The sequence below is a fragment of the Macrosteles quadrilineatus genome, unplaced genomic scaffold (genome assembly GCF_028750875.1).
Source record: "Macrosteles quadrilineatus isolate MER2022 unplaced genomic scaffold, UCM_ALF_1.0 Scaffold_28__1_contigs__length_1566739, whole genome shotgun sequence".
Classification (NCBI taxonomy): Eukaryota; Metazoa; Arthropoda; class Insecta; order Hemiptera; family Cicadellidae; genus Macrosteles; species Macrosteles quadrilineatus.
Window position 1 is genome coordinate 133,668 of NW_026542621.1, and position 12,818 is coordinate 146,485.

The following is a 12,818-nucleotide window of genomic DNA, read 5'->3' on the forward strand; positions in this document are numbered from 1 at the left end:
AACCTACCAAACGCATTTCCATTTCCCTGATTTGCTTTTTAATAAAATATTTCCCTTTAACATGTCTGATTAATTCCATTTTTTTATATAATTTAATTTAGGTTAAATGAGTACTTAGGTTTTATGCTACAGGGAAGGTATTAAAATGTGTTTTTAGTGCAGTGGAGCAATAGCAATAAAAAAAAAGTAAAGTAGGAAAAACTGAAAAAAGTCTAAACCCCCCTGAAAAACAGTAAAAAAAGCAATAGCTAAATGAACAAGAACAACATATAAACGTCCATAGAGTACAAAAATAAGGCTATATATTTGCTATATACATTTCTTGCAGCATAGCTTTTAAACTAGAATCTTCTTATAGTATCTAATACCATAACACCTAAAAATTTCAGATAATGACGTATATCTAATAATAAGTGCCGATAATTAGTTTTTCCACAGGGTTTAGAATAATAGATACTATAACGACTATAAATATCCCTGCCGTAGCAAACCTACCAAACGCATTTCCATTTCCCTGATTTGCTTTTTAATAAAATATTTCCCTTTAACATGTCTGATTAATTCCATGTTTTTATATAATTTAATTTAGGTTAAATGAGTACTTAGGTTTTATGCTACAGGGAAGGTATTAAAATGTGTTTTTAGTGCAGTGGAGCAATAGCAATAAAAAAAAAGTAAAGTAGGAAAAAACTGAAAAAAGTCTAAACCCCCCTGAAAAACAGTAAAAAAAGCAATAGCTAAATGAACAAGAACAACATATAAACGTCCATAGAGTACAAAAATAAGGCTATACATTTGCTATATACATTTCTTGCAGCATAGCTTTTAAACTAGAATCTTCTTATAGTATCTAATACCATAACACCTAAAAATTTCAGATAATGACGTATATCTAATAATAAGTGCCGATAATTAGTTTTTCCACAGGGTTTAGAATAATAGATACTATAACGACTATAAATATCCCTGCCGTAGCAAACCTACCAAACGCATTTCCATTTCCCTGATTTGCTTTTTAATAAAATATTTCCCTTTAACATGTCTGATTAATTCCATTTTTTTATATAATTTAATTTAGGTTAAATGAGTACTTAGGTTTTATGCTACAGGGAAGGTATTAAAATGTGTTTTTAGTGCAGTATTATTAGTTAAGTATGTAATACTATAGATTATAGATTAAAAATACACCTTAGTCGATTTGAAAGAGGAATATGTAAGTAGTTTTTTCTTAGATTTTAACCGAGTGTTGTGTTCTATTTTCTTTTTCACTGCATGGAGAGTTTCAGGAATTTATTTTACATTACCTTGTACTATTCTCTTATTTTAGTTTTTATTTTAGCTTTAGTTGTATTGACGTTTCCAGTAATGTAACCCTGCATATTGTGGAAATAAAAATTCTTGATTCTTTTGTTTTAAAGCATTTATATGGGGGAGTTTTTTTTTAGACTTTATGGGACTAAAAGGTTACCAATAAAACAACCTAAAGGGTGAGTTTGAAAAAGTAAACTACGCAGCTTCATGGTTAAGAGTATTGCCCTCGTTCTCAACTAAGATTTTAATAATTTCCTACCGAAATCTACGCGAGCGTTTCAGGGCAGGAATTGGACTAGCCTACTGCGCATGCGCCAGAAAGAATCAATTCAGTTGTATTTGGTCTTCAACGAGTCGACTCAGGAGTCATAACTTACTAGTTCAGTTCAGTTTCAGTTCTGTTCTGCTGTTAGCTACCTCCGTTCCATGACGATTGACGACTTGAGCAAGAGTCAGTCATCTCTGTCACCCCCATCATCCGTTGCATTTTAAGTACCTATTCGGTACTTTAATACTAACTATGGGAATGGACTAAAAATTGAGTTTTCCCATTTTTTACCCTAAAAACATTGTTTTTTGTATTTTTCAAGTTATTTTGTGATATTTGACAAAATTAATAATTTAAACTTAATATGTTCAGATACCATGAATATTTCAGAGTACTTTTCCAGAATATTCTGAGAATGTTCTTCAGATTTCTAGGCAATATAAAAATTTTCTTTGAATATTTTTTATGAATGATCCAAGTATATTCAAGGAAATTGCCTGGGATGTTGAGAATGATCTCAAACATTTTAGAAAAATTCCAGGAAATCCTATTATTTTTCATGTTGTATTTAAATGTTATACGGTATATACAAGTGAGTTAACAAATTTTTAGATTTTCTCGAATTTGATGTTGGCAGATATTGATTGCAGTCCATGCCCTGGAATTTGAGTGGAGCAGAATCATTGCAACTATAAAATAAATTGAAATACCATCCAGAGAAAATATAGGAAATAAGGTCAACGATATTTGGTATCAAATTAAACTTACCAAATTCAAAATAACTTAAGAGTTTTTGGAATTGTTTACATACTTCAACCTCCTTTGTTTGAATAATCTTTATGTTAGTCTGGAATTTTCAGATTTTATTTTAGTTCCTTTATACATTTAAACAGACCAATGCATCTGCAACTACGCATGCAACTTAACGATGTACAACTTGGTCAATGGCAATAAACTTTCTTATTCTTATTCTTATTGCAATACAAAAACGCCAATAAATAATAACAATGGTATATAAAAAGCTGTTGTGTTTACTATTTTATATTTTTGAAAGTGCATATTATGCAAATATTGACTACATCAGAACTTATGTTTAGAAACAAAGTAAAAAATAATTAAAAGAAGTATAAAAAAAATTATTACAGCTGGAAATAGTGGCATTGTAAATGATCATTCAATTTTAATAGTTTATGTAGAACATTTATTTTAAAACATATAAAGTAAATCATAAACAGTGGTAATTTATCACAACAGTCCGTACTATCACACCTCACACTAATGACAAAACATTTTTAAGTCTTCAATCAGTTCACCAGCACCTCAATCAATGACTCTGTAACAAAACAACTCTGTTTTAGGTTAATTTAATAAACATGGGCAACACATTCAATGTGAAGCCTACAGCGTAGTTCACACTAGTAAACATATTGTATGTGGTACTATGGGGTTATTGCATGAAGTTTTGGCTTTTATTTTTTTATTCGTGTCACTATAACATAGTAAAATGTACAGTAGCCTACAATAGACTTCCTCTTATCCAGACTCTCGGGACCGAGGTCAGTCCGGATAATGGGTTTTCTCGTTAAACTGACGTCCCACAAACTCATTAAAACTGACCGTTTAAATGTATACTGTATATACAGTATTTGACTAAAATGTAGTAGAGCATAATCACTGTTCTCATATCCTTAACACAAGAACAGTCGTTTCAGTAACGCTTACCTCCCACTTCCTGCCGACCTAGTCCGGTTAAACCGATGTGCTGATAAAAATTGCCCGGTTAAAGGCCTATTTTGCTTGGAGCGATTGCAGTGATAGACGCGTGGCGATAATCGCTCCGCGATAGTAGCCGGGCACTGCTCTGACGGAGTTTGCGTTGTCCTGTTTTGCTTGGAGCGACTATCGCAAGAGTCGCTAGCTACAGTCGCGGACCACTGCCCCAGGGACCAGTCTGAGCGATAATCGCGCCGCGACTGATGCGCAGAACCTCAAAACAGTGCAATTCACTCAGTAGGCACATAATAGGGGTTAAATTAACCATAATTTTCTTTATTGTTCACATTAATTTTTCTATTCATGTGCTGTTACGATTCTACTGTTTTGGTTATATTTCATTACACATTAATTTCATTTTCTAAATTAAATTTTAGTAGAAACAGGCGACTTGTTTAAATTTGTTAAGATAATTTACATCTATTCAAATTTATTAAATATAAAATGCTTGACTGTTCCAAGTTGTTATGTGTTATTTACGTAGTGTGGGCGTTAATACTGTGTCAGTTTTTGTGAATATTTCTTACAATTTTTATTTAGACTCCAGGTTTTATTTTCCGACATTCATGTACTCTTATTGATATCACTATTTTTTTTTATTTATATAAATAATATTTTTTCATTGATATCACTACAGTTTTCTATTTATGTCCTAGTGATACGTATCCGTCCCTAATCCTAAGTATCACTATGTATTTTCAATCGATCGTCCATTGATACTTCCACTAGGGTCGAGTGGAGCCTCGTCTCCTAAATCCTCACCGAGGAGACGCTTTAATGAATTACAATTCACACTCATGACTTCACCATTGTGAGTGCTGATATTTAACTAACTATGAAAAATCGCTGTGCGATCGAAAATCAAACGCTCTAAGCAAAACGGCCGCCTTGTCAGCTATAGTAGCTGAGTGATAATCGCTGTGCGACTATCGCTACAGTCGCTCCAAGCAAAATAGGCCTTAAGAGATGTAATTTCCACCGAGTGTTGTCTGGTTTAACCGATGTCAGGTTAAAAGGTGTCCAAATAAGAGGGAGTCTACTGTACCTTATCATGGCTATTAAACATAGTAATAATGTTCCCTAATATGCAGCAAGGAAAATAAATTTTACTTAGCCTAAATACAAAGCGAAGAAGACTGATTCTGAAAATTACATTGCACTGCAACAGCAATGTTATGGGGTAAAGTTCGGCAGTAGTGGGGTGGGTTAGCAACAAATTACATCAAAATATTTCACATCTGGCAACCAACGCGCTCCTTTGGATTCAGATAGTACATGGATAGACGAGTCCAAAAAGCCCGGGACACAAATTTTTCGGCCACTCTATGGGTGTTGATGACGTAATTAAGATGGCCGCCAAAGTTGTGTGACACGATTCTACATTTCCCTATATAACTCGAGTTCATATTTTAAAAGTGCCCTACATTTTTAGTGATTATTAATCCTGAAAAAATTACCTTTCCGATGGTGTATTTTACTTCATTGTTTAGATTCATAATACTACGAATATTTATAGTTTTATTAAATATTTTGTTTTTGATTTAGATTTTTTTTAATCATTTTGCTAAGTGTCATGGATTCCGTTACACGTAGCTGAAAACGTCTTACATACACTTTTTTGTCAGAATATTACCTTTCTAACGGTATATATAACTTATATTTTAATACAAAAACAATGCTGAAAATTTGCCATAAAAATGTAGTGGTACACAGTGAGTCGTTATGACAACAATGCAATTTATATGGGGTCCTAAAAGTAATAGCGCTATTTAGAGCTATTTAACTTTCACTTTCGTTTTAAAATTAGAGACAATAAAATTAAGTACAATAATTAAACACCCCCGCCGAAGCAAACCTGCCGACTAAGCGAATTTCCATTTGCCTGGATTGATTTTCAATTATTAATCTATTAAATTAACACTTATGTTTAACGAGTACCTAGGTTAGCTGCTACAGGGAAACTAATAAAGTGTGTTTTTTTATTAAAATATCAATAGCTTAGTATGAAATAAATAAAAACGCCAATTTTGATCAAAATATATCCATAAACAAGCAAACTACAACATATTATAATATTCTCCATAAGAATAACATGGGAATTTTTTATTAACATTTTTTTGATTTTTCTACGTAACCAATTATTGTACAAATACACTTTGATATACTAAATTATTTGTTTTTTTAAGCTCTTTAAAAAGGTATAGAGAAAAGTTAATAAATTTTGTGTTTTAGGGGTAAAAAATGAGAAAACCCCATTTTTATCCCATTAAACCCCCCGTTAAACCCCATTCCCATGGTCTGATCATGCTGGTTCGCGAACTCATTAAAGTTTATCCCGCCTTACACCTTCAAACCAAATTTTATCAAAATCGGACAAAAATTACTCAAGTTATCCCGTTTACGGACGTTTTATATATATATATAACTGTGTACAACTTACCTCATGTACTTGCCGCAAGCGATGCACATCTTGTAAATGTGTTAGGATAGGAATGAGATGCACGAAACTTTGTGTATGTGAAGAACAGTGCTCCGTCAGTGATCGGTGATCACAAGTGAATTTATACAAAACATTTTGATAATGTTGCATATGTCAGTTCAAGGTATTATGTAATTTGAATTTTATGGTTAACATTAGTGCATTTGGCATAGTATAGGCCATTAATGAATTTAAATATATAATAAAAATAATATTGTATCGTAAGCTACACTATTTTGTATTTATTTCTTGTACTTAATTTTAGCGAATTTCCCTATTTCGAAATAGCTATTACCGTAGGTGGCACGGTAAGACATGGACCCGGGACCGATTTGATTTTTTAATTTGATGTCTCCAGAGGCCAAAAACACCATTCGTTCAAATATATATATATATATATATATATATATATATAAAACGTCCGTAAACGGGATAACTTGAGTAATTTTTGTCCGATTTTGATAAAATTTGGTTTGAAGGTGTAAGGCGGGATAAACTTTAATGAGTTCGCGATCCAGCATGATCAGACCATGGGAATGGGGTTTAACGGGGGGTTTAATGGGATAAAAATGGGGTTTTCTCATTTTTTACCCCTAAAACACAAAATTTATTAACTTTTCTCTATACCTTTTTAAAGAGCTTAAAAAAACAAATAATTTAGTATATCAAAGTGTATTTGTACAATAATTGGTTACGTAGAAAAATCAAAAAAATGTTAATAAAAAATTCCCATGTTATTCTTATGGAGAATATTATAATATGTTGTAGTTTGCTTGTTTATGGATATATTTTGATCAAACTTGGCGTTTTTATTTATTTCATACTAAGCTATTGATATTTTAATAAAAAAACACACTTTATTTGTTTCCCTGTAGCAGCTAACCTAGGTACTCGTTAAACATAAGTGTTAATTTAATAGATTAATAATTGAAAATCAATCCAGGCAAATGGAAATTCGCTTAGTCGGCAGGTTTGCTTCGGCGGGGGTGTTCAATTATTGTACTTAATTTTATTGTCTCTAATTTTAAAACGAAAGTGAAAGTTAAATAGCTCTAAATAGCGCTATTACTTTTAGGACCCCATATAAATTGCATTGTTGTCATAACGACTCACTGTGTACCACTACATTTTTATGGCAAATTTTCAGCATTGTTTTTGTATTAAAATATAAGTTATATATACCGTTAGAAAGGTAATATTCTGACAAAAAAGTGTATGTAAGACGTTTTCAGCTACGTGTAACGGAATCTATGACACTTAGCAAAATGATTTAAAAAAAATCTAAATCAAAAACAAAATATTTAATAAAACTATAAATGTTCGTAGTATTATGAATCTAAACAATGAAGTAAAATACACCATCGGAAAGGTAATTTTTTCAGGATTAATAATCACTAAATATGTAGGGCACTTTTAAAATATGAACTCGAGTTATATAGGGAAATGTAGAATCGTGTCACACAATTTTGGCGGCCATCTTGATTACGTCATCAACACCCATAGAGTGGCCGAAAAATTTGTGTCCCGGGCTTTTTGGGCTCGTCTACCCATGTACTATCTGAATCTAAAGGGGCGCGTTGGTTGCCAGATGTGAAATATTTTTCAGCTATCCCACCCCACTACAGAGAAACTTTAATGTATTATACTATCCTATCAAATTTTCAGTTTCTATAAATTAATAGGCCTACTGACAATAGCTTCAAATTTATATAAAATATATTGATTAAGAAATAGGCCTGCTTATTAATCTGTTAGCCTATGGTCTTTTTAAAAAGAGGACCACCCGCCAATCTTTTACAGACCATTGCGGCGTTTAGGTTATGTTAGCTTATAGGCCTACCACATAGAAAAAACCACGCACCTGTATGAGTCGAGCATGCAGGACAGCAGGAGAGTCAGAGTGGTGGGGAAAGACACCTCGCCCCAACGACTTATCCCCACCACTGCTCCAGGCCCTTCCCCACCATCACCCTTCACCCCTACATGCGCGAGACAGCCATGGTTCTGCGCAGGTTCTTTTGAAAGTGGTAGGCCTATAGTTTATAAACAAACAAGGTATCATTAACAAAACGTTTAGCTTTTTTCTATAAGCTAAGTTACTCATGAAATGACACGACTAGGTATAATTTGGCGCTTTTGACAATCAGTTTTGATAGAAAACTGTACAACACTAACCCAACCCAATGATGATACTATTGGAACAATTTGTAGGCTATTTATTTAGGTGTTATCTGGTTTTTATTAACATAAACTAAACCAAACTGAACTAACCTTGTTTAACCACCACAGCACAGTGTGAAAGTCTATTTGAAAAGAATCTATGGCTTTAAATATTCATATCACGATACAGTAACTTTAATACTCAAAACAAAAATCGGAATTTATATCGCAGGGAATAATATAAAATACTATTTGTATAACGAACAGATATTTCACCCAATATATAAGTTATTAAAGGTATTGAAGGTACTGATATTGCAGGTTGTCTAAAGGACTTTAGTGCAGTTCTTAATAGCCTACATTGTTTATAGTAAAACATTCTAGCATAAAATGAAGACTGTAAATGTATTGTTATTTGTTTCATCAAAATTACCCCAACTAAAGAATAAATTGTAGGCCTAGTTATTTTGATCTTAATAATAATATTATAATTAGTAAGATGACCGTAACAACCTGTATAATGATTTTTACATCACTAAGTAGAGGACAGATTGTTTATTCCTAAAAGTAGGTAACGGGACAACAGTTTTTGGCCGCTACAAATTAATAGCCTACAATTTAATCGTTTATAAAACTTAACATATATTTTCCTGTCGTTGGAGTTTCAAATAGCATGTTTCTCATGGCCATGTTACTCTAAATAACTTCAAACAAACCGCTATTTAAATTAAACAAACGATGTTTTAATATTCTGACTATTACAACAGCGTGAGAAAATGCCTCTTTCAAAAGGTTACAGCATTCTTATTAAGTTAGAGACTATATGTGTGTATGAGTAGCAAGTATAATCATAGACAAAAAGAATTATATACAGACTACCAGCCGTGCTGCGGTTGCCATGGTTACCATAGGTTCCGGCGCACACCGCTGTAGTTTACGTAGCGCGTACGCCGTAACTACCGTGGTGCTCAAGCGGTGTGCGCCAGAACCTATGGTAACCGCAGCACAGCTGACGGTCTATATTTAATTCTTTTTGTCTATGGTATAATGTAAAGAATGGGTACTTTCCTGTTAAAGGGAACATTTATTACAGTATATGTAGATAATTTCTTTTTGAATATCAAAATTTTATTTTTCTGTCCGTTAAACAGCCATTCTCCATTCCTTTTCTGTTATTAAACGGAATTTTGAAACGGTAACATAGCCTATACAGCAAGTTTGGTTAGTTATGTTATAACTTAGGTTAGATTAGCTTAGTTTGATTTTATAATCCAATAAAATAGGCTATTTAATGTTTGCCTAAACAAGGTTCGGCCTACTTCTAAATTAGTAGATAATTTAAATGTGTTTGAAGATAACAGAAGGAATAAGTTATGAATCATGAAGTAAAACAAAAATATTGATAAGCTTATATCGAAAAGAAATCATCGATAATAATGAATGTTCCCTTTAACAGGAAACTGCCAAAGAGTGAGAGACCCAATATAATAACCTAATAGGGTACTATAGTGTAGGCCTGTCTATCGATAGCGGAACCTAGCCTTGCCCTACGCCAACGATCGTGAAGACAGCTATCGCCAGCTAACGGCGGGCGGAGAATTCCATACCCCCACCACCCATTCTGTGTACAGTCTAATAAAACGGAAATAGACCTCAAATTTATTAAAAATTTTAAAACCTTTTTTTAACAATATAACACATAATGTAGCGTTTTCCAGCACATATTAACGATTTAAATGGGGGAAATACTTGAATGCATAAAAAATTAAAAAAATATATAAATAAAATGTTAGTTATTTTGAGCTAGAAGTCCAGCTAACGAATTGGCGCTTAGCGTACAGACAACCTTCGACGGATAATAAAATTATGTTCCTTATCAATTCCCAAACTTTTTATTGCTGAAATTACTAGAGGTAAATGTAACCTTAAAGTGGACACATGTTAAAAGAAAATAAAAATGGTGGAAATTAGGTTAAAGTTCCCCTAACCATTTACTTACCACTCAATCTGTAGAACTCACTCGACATTCGACGGGTAATAAAATAATGTTCCTTATCAATTCCCAAACTTTTTATTGCTGAAATTATTTGAGGTACATGTAATCTAAAAGTGTACATATGTTATAACAAAATAAAAGTGGTGGAAAATAGAAACATAATTTTATTATCCGTCGAAAGTTGACTAGATTTTTCAGCGTACGTTGTATGGAAATGGTTAGGGTAACTTTAACCTATTTTCCACCACCTTTAATTTGTTATAACATATGTACACTTTTAGGTTACATGTACCTTAACTAATTTCAGCAATAAAAAGTTTGGGAATTGATAAGGAACATTATTTTATTACCCGTCGAAAGTTGAGTGAGTTCTACAGATTGAATAATAAGTAAATGGTTAGGGGAACTTTAACCTATTTTCCACCACTTTTATTTTCTTTTAACATATGTCCACTTTAAGGTTACATGTACCTCTAGTAATTTCAGCAATAAAAAGTTTGGGAATTGATATGTAACATAATTTTATTATCCGTCGAATGTTTTCTCGATTTTCCAGAGTGAGCGGTATATAAATGATTAGGGTAACTTTAACCTATTTTCCACCACTTTTATTTTGTTATAACATATGTACACTTTTAGGTTACATGTACCTCAACTAATTTCAGCAATAAAAAGTTTGGGAATTGATAAGGAACATTATTTTATTACCCGTCGAAAGTTGAGTGAGTTCTACAGATTGAATGGTAAGTAAATGGTTAGGGGAACTTTAACCTATTTTCCACCACTTTTATTTTGTTATAACATATGTACACTTTTAGGTTACATGTACCTCAACTAATTTCAGCAATAAAAAGTTTGGGAATTGATAAGGAAGATTATTTTATTACCCGTCGAAAGTTGAGTGAGTTCTACAGATTGAATGGTAAGTAAATGGTTAGGGGAACTTTAACCTATTTTCCACCACTTTTATTTTGTTATAACATATGTACACTTTTAGGTTACATGTACCTAAACTAATTTCAGCAATAAAAAGTTTGGGTATTGATAAGGAACATAATTTCATAACCCGTCGAAAGTTGACTGGATTTTTCAGAGTACGCGGTATGGAAATGGTTAGGAGAACTTTAACCTATTTTCCACCACTTTTATTGTCTTATCACATATGTCCACCTTAAGGTTACATGTAATTTAACTAATTTCAGCAATAAAAAGTTTGGGAATTGTTAAGGAACATAATTGTATAACCCGTCGAAGGCTGACTGGATTTTTCAGCATAAGCGGTATGGAAGAGATTAGGGGAACTTTGACCTATTTTCCACCACTTTTTATTTTGTTATAACATATGTACACTTTTAGGTTACAATTTACCTACATATTTACAATTAAAGCTTACATATAGACCTACCTCTATATATATGTATATAATTAATGTATATAATTAATATAATTATAATATATAATAATATAGTGTATATTGAGATTTTGAAATAAAAAATTTATTTATACTGAGTTTTTATAGTTACTTTTATATTTCAAACAGTAGCTTTAGATAGAAACGAGTTTATACATTATTTAGGTAATATATGTATATTGCGATAAAAGTAAATAACTATATAATTTTCCACTAGTATACTTTGTCGTAATACATATATTATTTAAGTATATTCACTACTTAATAAATAAGTATAGCGAATTAGTTTTGGTTTGGAAATCTGTAAATTATCCGTAGTAGGTAGTTGCATATGCGAGGTCTCTTTTTTGAACATCGACTGTACTACTCTAAGCTAGGCGGTATCTGATTGGTCGAGAGGGAGAAGAGGGGAAGTCGTTGTGGGAGGGGAAAAAATGTAGGGTCGACAGCTGGCGATAGCTGTCTTCACGGTCGTCCTACGCCAGGGTAATGCAAAGCCTAGCCAAGGCCTAAGTTATTTAAATGTTAGTTAGTTAGCCTAGCCTACACATTTAATTGGCTTAAGGACCATATTTAGTCTACGGCATAGACTTTTTTCCAAACAGATAATGGTTTACAGGCTATAGGTTTAAATGTGTCAACCTAAAGATTAGTAGGCCTTTATACAACTCACCCAAGGGTTTCTAATACAAAAGTTACACCGCTTGGTAACTTATTTTTAAGTGCCTTTTACCACACAGCCTAGACAGTTATATAATTATAAGATTTGTCCTTTTGCAATGTTTATGGGAAATGTCGGTACTGTAGTCCTAACTGTGTGACCCTACAGGGGTACAACAGTTTCTTAACTGGGCTACGCTAATATCGATTGGAACTATTGAATTGAAATCTTGATTAATAATCGATATCTTAAAATATAATGTCTATTATAAAATTAATCTGTCATAACCTAACCTAACTTGTTGATGGTGAAAAAATCGCAGTTTACTAATCGAATCGATAGTTTCAATCGTTATTAGTGTAGCCCAGTTAAGAAACTGTATCCTTGTTTTATTTGGACAACACTTGGAACAAAACACAACAAACACTTTTAAAGACTAGGCCTACAGTATAAAAACTAACTTTAACTTACAAGGGTGCACGGGGATGGCACGGTAGAACGCATAACAATAAACACTCTTTTATACACTTAAATCTTAAATCCGACTTCAAAACATATACGATACTTCGATAAAACCTCAAATTATTAAAAAAAAAAAAAAAACACAGCTTAAAGACTTTGAAAACTACAATCGCTGGGGCACGGCAGGGGCAGACAGATGATGACAGAACGACAGAACGAGAACAGTAAACAACTCTTTTGCTTCAATTGTGTGAGAGTCGTTCATTTGAGATCAGCTCAATTTTACGGTTTGCGCAT

At 32.6% G+C, this 12,818-nt stretch overlaps 1 long non-coding RNA gene across 1 annotated transcript; it reads right to left on the bottom strand.

Annotated features, from left to right (window-relative positions):
* Nucleotides 1-2,712: 2,712 nt before the first annotated feature.
* Nucleotides 2,713-12,812, bottom strand: LOC129005640 (uncharacterized). The gene is made up of 3 exons (XR_008491853.1): nucleotides 12,531-12,812; nucleotides 7,693-7,864; nucleotides 2,713-2,912 (listed from the first exon to the last, which is right to left on the bottom strand). It is a non-coding gene; the product is annotated as an uncharacterized LOC129005640 (long non-coding RNA).
* Between the last annotated feature and the right edge of the window lie 6 nt (nucleotides 12,813-12,818).